The following is an 11,188-nucleotide window of genomic DNA, read 5'->3' as shown; positions in this document are numbered from 1 at the left end:
GGTGCCCCGTGAGGGGAGGGTGGTTAGAAATGGCAGCATGCAAGTTGAGAACTGAAGGTGAAGGTCCAGCCCCGCACACCCCCCAGGACACGTGTTCCTGGCAGAGGGAACTGGACGTTGGGGGCCCTGAGCTAGGAAGGGGGTGGAGGAAGAGTCGGGGGGCCCGGGCGGCTGGAACACAGTGAGCAGGGGGAGCGTTACAGGAGGAGGCCGAGGAAGCAGACGGGGCCTGGGCCAGGAAGGGGCTGGAGGGCTGGGGTAGCCCAAGTGCAGTGGAGAACCTTGGATGACTTTTAAGGAGGAGAGCAACAAGATCTCAGCATAAAAACCATAAAGGACAAGCCCGCCGCTTATTCAGGTGGAGATTTACAACTTACAAGGTACCTTTACTGCCACGGGAACCCTGGTGGCATGGGAGTTGTGCACCGGGCTGCCATCTGCAAGGTCAGTGTTGGAAGCCACCGGTCACGCTGCAGGAGAAAGTTGAGGCTTTCTACTCCCGTAAAGAGGCAGCGTCTTGGGAACTCCCAGGGCCAATTCTACCGTGTCCTTTACGGGTGGCTATGAGCTGGCATTGATTCGATGGCAGTGAGTTTTTCTTTTACATTCACGAACTTTGTGAGTTTTGTGTCCTCCCCCTTACTTGAAGATATTTTATTTTTATGGCCTATACTTATTGATATCTTTACATTTCTATTCTTGTCTCCCCCACCACTAAGCACACTGTCTCACTCTCAGCCCTTCAAGCCCTGATACGACATTGGGACGGGCCGGGTGCTCTCTAGAGCTTGGAGAAACTCTTAAGCACTTCACACCCCCCAGCTGCCCCCGGGGACCCAGCTGGCCTGGCTCCCGCTCAGCCCCAGGCAGGCCGGCAGGCCTGCCAGAGCCTCTCCTCCAATCAATAAAGCCCTCTCTACAACGGTTAAGTGTTTAGCCTCCTCTTTATTGAGATAATTTAAAGGCCTTATTAAGCAAAGAGCTGTGATGACTCCTTTGGCCAAAGCCAGCAAGGCCGCCGCCGCCGCCTCTGCCTCCCCGCCCTCTGTGCACCTGCTGGCCAGCCAGGGCTGCTGCTCACATCGAGGGGCTGCAGAGCGTGTGGGGGGCAGGGGGCGGAGCGAGAGGGTCCAGAAGCTCCAGGCCATCCACTCCCTTGTGGAGGAAATGCCGATGGTGGACACTGAAGGAAGGAGGTCACGGACGCCTCTCCCCTCACCTGGTGAAGCAGGCTCCTGTGTTGAGAGCATCCTCCTCGTCTTCCTCGTCTTTCAGCATGTGGGCCCGTTGTCCTGGCTCGGGTGGTCTCAGATGCCACTACATCAAGACCCAGGGTCGTTCTGGAGCCCTGTGGCCAAGTGCGAAGTGGTCACGAGTTGGGGTGCTAAACTCAAGGTCAGCAGTTTGAAACCACCAGCCGCTGCTCAGGAGACGAGGGGCTTTCTACGCCCATAAGGCGTCTCAGAAATTACAGTCTCAGAAATTCCCAGGGACAGTGCTACCCTGCCCTACAGGGTCGCTATGAGCTGGCATCAGCTCGATGGCATTGGGTTTGGGTTTGGTGAGTTTTCTCTGTGAGCGCCCTCCCAGGCAGTGGTTGAGAACTTGGATCCTGGCGCTACATGGCCTTGGTTCAAGATTCAACCAACTCCACCATAAAATAACTGGGAATCTGGGAGGATGTTGTATAGCTTCTTTGGATCTCAGGATCCTTATTTTATGACATTAAGGTAAGAAAAGTAACCTAACCTATTGTTAAAAAAAAGGGAGAACTGTATCGACAGGCCTGCTGTTGTGTTGGGTGCCATGGAGTCGCCTGTGGCTCCCAGCAACCCCTGCGCACAGCAGAAGGGAACGGGGCCCAGTCCTGCACCAGCCTCACAGTGTTCCTGTGTCTGAGCCCATTGTTACAGTCATGTGTCAACCCATCTTGTTGATGGCCTTCCTCTTTGTTTTGTCCCTCTGCTTGACCGTAGTGGTTACATGTTACCCACTAACATGTTGTTACAGTGGTTACCCACATGGAACCAACTAACCACAAGGTCCACAGTTCAAAACCACCAGCAGCTCTGTGGGAGAATGGCAGGGCTTTCGACTCCCATCAACAAGCACAGACTCAGAAACCCACAGGGGCAGTTATGCTCCGTCTTAAGGGTCTCTATGAGTCAGCATCGACGCGATAGCAGTGAGTTTGGGTGTTTTGGTTTGGTTCAAGCATGCTGTCCTTCTCCAGGGACTGGTCCCTCCTGACCACCTGTCCAAAGTAGGTAAGATCAAGTCTTGCCATCCTTGCCTCTAAGGAGCACTCTGGCCATACTTGTTCTAAGACAGGCTGGTTTGTCCCTTTGGCCATCCATGGTACTGACACTGTTCTTTTCCAGCATCACAGTTCAGATGCAGTGATTCTTCTGTAGTCTTTCTTATTCAGTGTCCAACTTTCACACGTATATGAGGTGATTGGCAGCACCATGGCTTGGATCAGGTGCACCTTAGTCCTCAAAGTAAACTCCCTGCTTTTTAACCCTCTAGAGAGGTCTTGTGCAGGCGCATTGATTGAAGACTTACTCAACCTTATAAGTCAAGAACCCAACCAGTTGCTGTGGAGTCCGCTCCACCTCCCGGAGACCCCACGTATGGCAAGGGCTACTCTGGGGGAAGTAGACTGGGAGGTCTTTCTTCCAAGTAGCCCTGGGTAGACTCGAACCACGAACCTCATTCGCAGTCAAGCACATTCATTGCTTTCCCAGCCCTGCGACACCCTATAAACAGAAAGTATTGTCATTTCCCCTAGGCGTTGTGGAAACCACAGTCTCTGCTGACGGGAAGCTCTAACATCGCATTGTCTGTTCATGTTCATGTTCAAAGAATCCTGGTGATAAAGCCTCAACTGAAAGATGGTGGGAGACACGGCCCCGGTGCAGTGTGGCGGCAGAGTTTGGTGGCAACATCAGGAAGGTCACACTTCTTTTTGGTCTTCCATGCTGTTATCTATTAAAGATAAGTTACCTATTACTTATCTGCTACAGTTAAGGCGCCCAGTTGGCATGGAAGAGTGAGTTAAGCATTGAGCTGTGAACTGAAAGGCTGGCAGTTCAAACCCACCAGCTTCTCCAAGGGAGAAAGAGGAGGGTGTCTGTTCCTGTAAAGATATACAGCCTCAGCAACCCGATGGAATAGTTCTGACTGTCCTACAGGGTCACTCCGAGTCTGAGGGGACTTGATGGTGGTGCATGGGCTACACTTGAAATGCCACCAGTACCTGGCTTTAGAAAACAGAAACTTATTTTCTCGTCATTTAGGAGAGGGCTCTGTCTATTCTACGGGAAGGTCCTTATTTCTTTAAAAAATGTTTGATTTTGTTATTGTTGAGAATCTACACACCAATTCAGCAGTTTCTGCATGTGTGGTTCAGTGACGTAGATTACATCCCTCTAGTCCAGCGTTCCCCAACCTATGGGTCACGACCCCTTTGGGGGTCAAACGACCCTTTCACAGGGGTCGCCCGATTCATAACAGTAGCAGAATTACAGTTATGAAGCAGCAACGAAAATAATTTTATGGTTGGGGGGGTCACCACAACGTGAGGACCTGTATGAAAGGGTGGCGGCATGAGGAAGGTTGAGAACCACTGCTCTCGTCGGACAGCCAGTCTCCTCCTCCCTTTCAGAGTTGTTCCCCTTTGTTAACATGAGCCCACGGTCCCCGGAGGTCCCCATCTCTAGTCAGTTGTAGTTACTGTTGCCAATTTGATTCCATATTTTCAAACTTCCAAACTCACTGCCATCGAGTCAATGCGGACTCATAGCGCGCGACCCTGTAGGACGGGGTAGGACTGGCCCTTTGAGTTTCTGAGACTGTACTTGTGCATGGGAGGAGAAAGCCCTGCCTTTCTCCCTGTGATCCTAGGCAAACACAACTCACTGCTGTCGAACTGAAGCCGACTCGTAGCAACCCTGTAGGACAGGGTAGAACTGCCCCTGTGGGGTTTCTGAGAGAGTAACTCTTTCCGGGAGTAGAAAGTCTCATCTTTTTCCTGTGGAGCTGCTGGTGGTTTTGAACTGCTGACCTTGTGGTTAGCAGCCCAACACATAACCATGAAACCACCAGGGCTCCTCTATAGCTAATGCTTAAAGGAGCAGAATGGTCAAGGCCTACGCTTTGTACTTGTTAAGAGAAACTGTTGTTTGACTCTAAGAAGACTTCAGGGTTCTTGTGTCTTTTCATCCTCTAGCCTTAGGCTTTCCTGGTTGGCCACGTGTCTGTATCTGCCTCCGTGTGCTTGCTTGTTTGCAAAATCTGTTCTTTTCTATCGCAAAAGAGATGGATCCAAGACCTGGCCTATACTCATACTGCCTCTTTATCAAAACAAAGAAACCCCCTTCCCAGGTGGGATTATAACCGCAGGCTCGGGGTTAGGATCTACACCCCACGCCTGTGGAGGGGCACGAGTGAGCCCGGCACACTGAGGCTACGGAAACATGCTCCTGGCAGTGGGAAGGCTGCTTTGGCCATTCGAAGCAAGGACAAGGAGGACGGCCAGGCTGGCAGATGGTTTCCTGGCAGCAGATGACGGAGAAGGTGGGACGCCTCAACTCCCATGCACTCAGCCCTCTTTACGGAGAAGCAGCTTCTCCTTCCGCTGGGACAGAGGCGATTGAGAAGGATTCAGAGCCCCAGGTGGGAGGGTAAGCAGGCAAGTCCTCTGCGGCCTTCAGGGCTAAGAGCTCCATCCCAGGAGGGCACCGATGGGCTTGCCCACGCGCACTGCCCAGGCCCTCTGGGAAACCACGGGGCCACCAAGAAATGGCCATGGCGCAGCGAGGACAACGCCATGGGCATTTTGAAGGGGGTGGGGCAGGGCAGTGCAGAAGCTGTAGCCCAATAAGTGTGGCGCCACCCAGCGCTGGCAGAATTCGAGAGCTGATGACTATATACAGGCAGCTTGGAGACACTTGGAAAATAAGCAGTCTCCGTTCACGAAGCACAAACCTTGGCCAATTTAACCTCATTTCCTGTTCCCGCCACAGGTTTCCATTCCCTCCTCAAGCGGAGGGTGCAGTCAGTGTGGGTAGCGGAATGATTAGTGGCAATGGAGCCACCATCTTCCGCCTTCCGGCTTTGCCCAGAGCTCTCCCGGCAGAGCAAGGCCATGGTGATCATGTTACCTTGGTCTGCTTTCATGAAAGAATCATGAGTCAGATAAAGGGTTGGTCTACAGCAGTGTTTCCCAGGGGCGCTGGATGGATCTGGGGGCGGGTGAGAGTTTGCCAACACAGAGACTTAACACACTGGCCTGGATGTGGGCCGATCGTATGGCCAGGAGGGTGCTGGGTAGCCTTTTCCCCTTTCTGAACAGGGGAAGGAGACCACACGCATTTTGGAAGCTGTGGTCTAAAGTTCAGTCTCCGGGTAGGTTTGCATTCTAGAGTTTCCAACAACTTGCGTGCAGGAGCCCGGACGGTATAGCAGTGTCACCTTGAGCTGCTCGCCCTCCGGTCCGCCGTTTGAAACCAGCAGCCGCTCCAAGGGAGAAAGGCGAGGCTTTCTACTCCCGTCAAGAGTGACGCTCTTGGAAACCCACAGGGACGCTTCCACTCTTTCTGATAGGGTCGCTAAGAGTCAGCATAGACTCAAGGGCAGTGAGTTTGTTTGGTTAGTAGAATGCCAGGGGGTCACAGCTGCTTCATGACAAGGGAGGGGATGGCGTTAGGCTCAGGTTTGAACCCTGGCCCCATACTACTTACTAACTAGTTATGTGATAGATGGCTCCCTGGTAGAGTTCCCACCTTATATGTGGAGACCCATGTTCGAGTACCAGCTAGCTCACCTCATGCCCCCCCACCACCCATCTGCCCGTGGAGGCTTGCCTGCTCTATCATGCTGGACGGGATTCAGTGAGCCTCCAGACCAAGACAAACTGGTAGGAAAAGCCGGAGGATCTACTTCTGAAAATCAAGTTCACAACGGTCCGGCTCATAACTTATCGTGAGGATGATGCAGGACTAGGCAAGCCTTTCATCCCACGTGCCTGGAGTTGCCACAAGCCAACAATCGTTGCACGATTTTGTGCAAGGTGTTCAACCTGAGCCTCCACCATCAATCAGATGGGTTTCCTACCCCTCACGTCCAGAGCTGTGTGATCATCAATGAGAACACCAAAACCGAAGTCCCTGCCACCGAGTCGCTGCCAACCCACATGATCACACAGGACGGGGTAGAACTGTCCCTGCGGCTTTCCGCAGAGCCCCCGCCCCACTCATTGCCTTTGCAACGTCAGTGCTGACTCATAGTGGCCTCTCCTGTGTGTTTCCGAGACCAGAACTGTTTCCAGGACTAAAACGCCCCGTCTTGCTTCTGGGGAGCAGCTGGTGGTTTCAAACCACCCATCGCATAACCACCACACCACCAGGGCTCCTTGCAAAAGCAGCACTGGATTCAGTGGGTGGGCAACTTCACATGCTCTAGAAGCAGCCAGTGTGGCGGGAGTCCAGTGTTTGCTTGGTTGACGCCGCCTCTGTCTAGGAAGGAAGGGCGCCCTCCCCACCAGTGCAGCATAAACTCTCCAGAGGAGCTTCCATCTTCCTACAAACCTGTCCCACCCCCACTCCAACTACACTTGACCCTTTACAACATGGGCTTGCTCCGCACGGGTCCACTTCGGTGGGGATCTCACAAGAAACACCTTGCGTACCACTGATCATCTGCATCTCCGCTACACTGTGACGCCCCATCGTCCTTTGCTCTGTTCCTCACGTTGAGGGCGGTTTCGCAAACCTTGAACAACACCCTGGAACCCCTAGGAGGTGCCACTAGAGACGCTGGACATTCTCCCAAGAAGCAGTGCAAAGTCAGGACATTCCAAGAAAAAGGTGAATTGCTTGATAAGTTCTATAGGTGGAGATCCACCGCGAGGCTGCCTGCCATTTCAAGATACATACACCGACCGACATTACAAACAAAACTGAACTCAAACGCACTGCCGTCGAGTGGATGCCGACTCACAGCGACCCTGCAGGACAGGGTGGAACAGCCCCTGTGAGTTTCTGAGACTGGACCTTTTTTTCAGGAGTAGAAACAAACAACCACCCCCTCCCCCCTAAACTCGCTTCCTTTGCGTCCGCTCTGTCAGCGTGCTGACCTCCCATGTGCTTCTGCGACACGAACTGCTCCCGGGAATAGAAAGTCCATCTTTCTCCCCCGGAGCAGCCTGTGGTTTTGAACTGCGGACCTTGCATATAGCAGTCCACTGCGTCACCACTATGTGACCAGGGCTCCTGGCAAATCCAGCAAAGGACCCTTGTTGGGGGGAAAAAAAAAAAAGCAAAGCAACCCATTCAGTCGGATTAAGCCGGTGGCAGATCCCCTCAGGTCACAGGCAAGGGTCTTGAACAGCCTGGCCATCCGATAGAGAGACCGTAATCTTGATGATGCTGGATCGAACTTGATACTTGGTCAGTTGCTGTCCCTCTTGACCCAACCTGAAATTGTTCTAGGGGCAAGGATTTCTTACTTGTTCCATGACCACAATTTCTTCCCTGACTTCCCCCACCCCCTGGCTTTTAAAATACTGATGGTGGTCTTTTCTTTCTTACTCATGGTTTGTAATTTTATTTTTATGTTATCACTATTTTAACCTTACCACTTTATTTATTGCTTCCGTGGAGTTTTCCAGTGTGTGAAGCACAGGAGTAGGTGCATCGAGACAAGAACTGATGCAGGGTTTATAGGGGAGATAGGGGTGGGGGGGCTTGGGGGGCAACGATGTATGTGGGAAGGGGAGGGAGCACTGGAACTGGTGGTGATTACACACTCATTTTTTTTTTCGTCAAATACTCTAGGTTTATTTCATAAAGCAGTAAAAAGGCTTGAGTTTGAGTAAGTTGACTGTAGTCTATATTCCCATCTCTAAACTGAATCACTGTATTTCAGTATATACAATATCCCATCGTGCTTACGAGGAGCCCTGATGCTGTGGTGGTTACACATTGGGCTGCGACCCGCAAGGTCAGCAGTTCACAGTAGTTCAAAGAAGTCCACCAGCTGCTCCTTAGGAGAAAGATAAGATTTTCTGCTCATGTAAAGAGCTACAGTCTGGGAAACCCACAAGAGCAGTTCTACCCTGTCCTATTACAGAGTCACCAAGAGTCAAAATCCACTTGATGGTAGTATGTTTTGAGTTTTATCCCGCTTATTATCTATTGCCTGACTCTTGTCTTACTTTAAAACATTTTACCTGTAGTTGTATTTTTAAAAATCATTTTATTAGGGGCTCATACAACTCTTCTCACAATCCATACACACATCAATTGTGTAAAGCACATTTGTACATTCATTGCCCTCATCATTCTCAAAACATTTGCTCTCCACTTAAGCCCCTGCCATCAGGTCCTCATTTTGCCCCCTCCCTTCCTGCTCCCCCCTCCCTCATGAGCACTTGATAATTTACAAATTATTATTTTATCATATCTTGCCCTGTCCGACATCTCCCTTCACACACTTTTCTGTTGTCCATCCCCCAGGGAGGAGGTCACATGTAGATCCTTGTAATTGGTTCCCCCTTTCCAACCCACTCTCCCTCTACACTCCCAGTATCACCACTCACACACTGGTCCTGAAGGGATCATCTGCCCTGGATTCCCTGTGTTTCCAGTTCCTATCTGTACCAGTGTACATCCTCTGGTCTAGCCAGACTTGCAAGGTAGAATTCAGATCATGATCGTGGGGGGCGGTGGAAGCATTTAGGAACTAGAGGAAAAATATAACTTTCCTCTAGTTCCTAAATGCTTCCTCCGCCCCCCACTATCATGGAAGAAGCACCCAGCCTGTGTCATCACAAGGTGTCGATGGGTTCAGGTATCAGGCATCAGAAGACCTCAAACAAGCAATCATTGATGTGAATGAGGAGTGGAGACCCAAAGCCCATCTGTAGACAATTGGTCATCCCCTCACAGAAGGGTCACAGGAAGGGATGAGCCAGCCAGCATGCAGTATAGCACTGACAAAACACACAACATTCCTCTCGTTCTTTAATGCTTCCCTCCACCCCACTATCATGACCCCAGTTCTAGCTTACAAATCCGGTTCAACCAGAGCATGTACACTGGTATAGATAAGCGCTCTCAACACACCGAATCCAGGACAGTTAAACCCCTCAGAATCAATGATGAGAGTAGCAATACCATGAGGGTAGGGGGACTTTGGGGGGAGATTGGGGAGAAAGGGGGAACTAATCACAATGATTGACATGTAACCAACCCCCACCCCCAAGGGGGATGAACAACAGAAACGTGGGTGAAGGGGGACAGTGGATGGTGTAAGATACAAAAATAATAATATATAATTTATCAGGGATCACGAGAGCGGGAGGGGAGGGGAGGGAGGGAAAAAAAGGAGCTGATACCAAGTGCTCAAGTGGAAAAAAAATGTTTCGAAAAGGATGATGGCAACCTATGTACAAATGTGCTTCACACATGGCTGCATGGATTGTGATAAGAGCTGTAGGAGCCCCCAATAAAATGATTTATTCTTACAAAATGATGTCCAGTATTGTTTTTTTTCCCTGAATTCTTTTCACCCTTGAGACCATTTCAATGTCTTCCAGAGAAGTTGCCATCGCAACAACAAAGCTTTGGAAGGGTTGGCAGCCCTGTTTGCCAGTCTGGACAATGCCAGATTGTGGTTCGTAAGGAAGCAGGCTGTCACGGGGAAGGCGGGAGTGATGGAGTTTGCGTCCCTGTTTAGTTTGCATCGAGGACTAACGTTAGCCTGGCCTTGCCTGTGGGCTTAAGGAGCCAGGCTGGTGGAGGGGGCTACATGGGTAATCACAATGTCACCAGTTGGAACCCGGCAGGTGCTCCTCGAGAGAAAGACGAGGCTTTCCACTCCGCTGAAGACTTCAGCCCCGGAAACCCACAGGCGGTTCTTGTCTGGGTTGCTAGGGGGTGGAATGGACTGGGTGACCACGGGTGCCTAGGATTCTGTTGTGCAGCCCTTCCTCAGATTCTGCGCACCAACAAAGCATGGTTTTTATTTAATGTTCTCCGTGATCATGGTGACGGTAATAACAAGGGTTCTGCTCTGCTTAGTTTTAAGCAGGTTCTTCAAATTTCTAAATGACAGAGTGATTGTGAACGGAGGTCTTCAGGAGTCAAACAGATTTTAACTGACTGCAATTACGGGCTTAAACCAACCAGATTAATTTTAACTAAGATAAATGATAGGCACTGGCGTTTTGACTCCAGTAATCAATGCCTTGCATAGCTGATTGGAGAGACCAGCCTTACAAGCAGTCCATGTTAAAAATCACAGGGAGGGATTTATCTTGAATACTCCCACCAGTGTCATACGGACACACACAAATCCAATGTCATCTTCAGTTAGATGAATGCAGTATAGAGCCCCCCAAAAGGGAGTGGACAGTGGTTGGTTATACTCTGTCCTTTGATTCAGACATTTCAAGCGGCTGTGCCAATTTCCAGGCACTCTATGTTCTATTGGCACTAGACAGCTAGCCTTCAGGTTGGTAGGTCAAACCCACCAGCCACTGCATAGGGGAGAGATGACCCTACAGAGGGTCCCCTGAGTCAGAGTGAATTCAATGGCAGTGGGTTGGGTTGGGTTCTATGCTATAGGGCACTGATAAACTGGATCATGTCCAGAGCTGGAAGGCCGGTCTGGGAGATTACCTGGGAATGTTTTCATAAGGAACCTTCAAAGGAATGGGAATGTTTGACCCAAATAACAAGAGCTAAGGAATGGACGATGGACGGGGGTGAGGCACTGAGTTAGAGGCAAAAGTGCAGGCTGGTCTGCTTCCTTTGCTCTGCTCTGTCCCTTCCCCCCGGATCCTCGGGGGGTGGGGGCAGTGTGGGTTGTGTTGGGGAGAGAATGGTCACCTTCCAATATCTGGAGTTCCGGCTGCTAGAAGAAGACTCTGTGGAGCCCATCGGGGCCCACCTCCTCCTTTCTCTTCCAGCTGCCACTCCCGGTACCCTGGCATTGTGGTGGGAAGTGTGGACTTGGGAGCTGGGCTGCCGGGGTCAAGTCCAGGCCCAATCCCTTGGGTGCTACCAGGGCACCTCTCTGTCCTCAGTGCCTTTGACCGATCTACTTCATGGGCTTCTTGTGAAGGATTCAATGAATTACTCTTTATAGAAGATTCCAAGCCTGGCACACAGCAAGAGCTTGA

General features: G+C 51.0%; 1 protein-coding gene across 2 annotated transcripts in view; it reads right to left on the bottom strand.

The window, feature by feature from the left end:
* The window catches only part of KCND3 (potassium voltage-gated channel subfamily D member 3), a 275,738-nt gene that overhangs the window by 14,535 nt on the left and 250,015 nt on the right, over positions 1 to 11,188 (bottom strand). The gene's annotated exons all lie outside the window — the stretch shown is intronic.

Source organism: Echinops telfairi, unplaced genomic scaffold (assembly GCF_000313985.2).
Source record: "Echinops telfairi isolate 266 unplaced genomic scaffold, ASM31398v2 ScPeMD7_443;HRSCAF=831, whole genome shotgun sequence".
Classification (NCBI taxonomy): Eukaryota; Metazoa; Chordata; class Mammalia; order Afrosoricida; family Tenrecidae; genus Echinops; species Echinops telfairi.
This window is presented reverse-complemented; position numbering and strand designations above follow the sequence as displayed.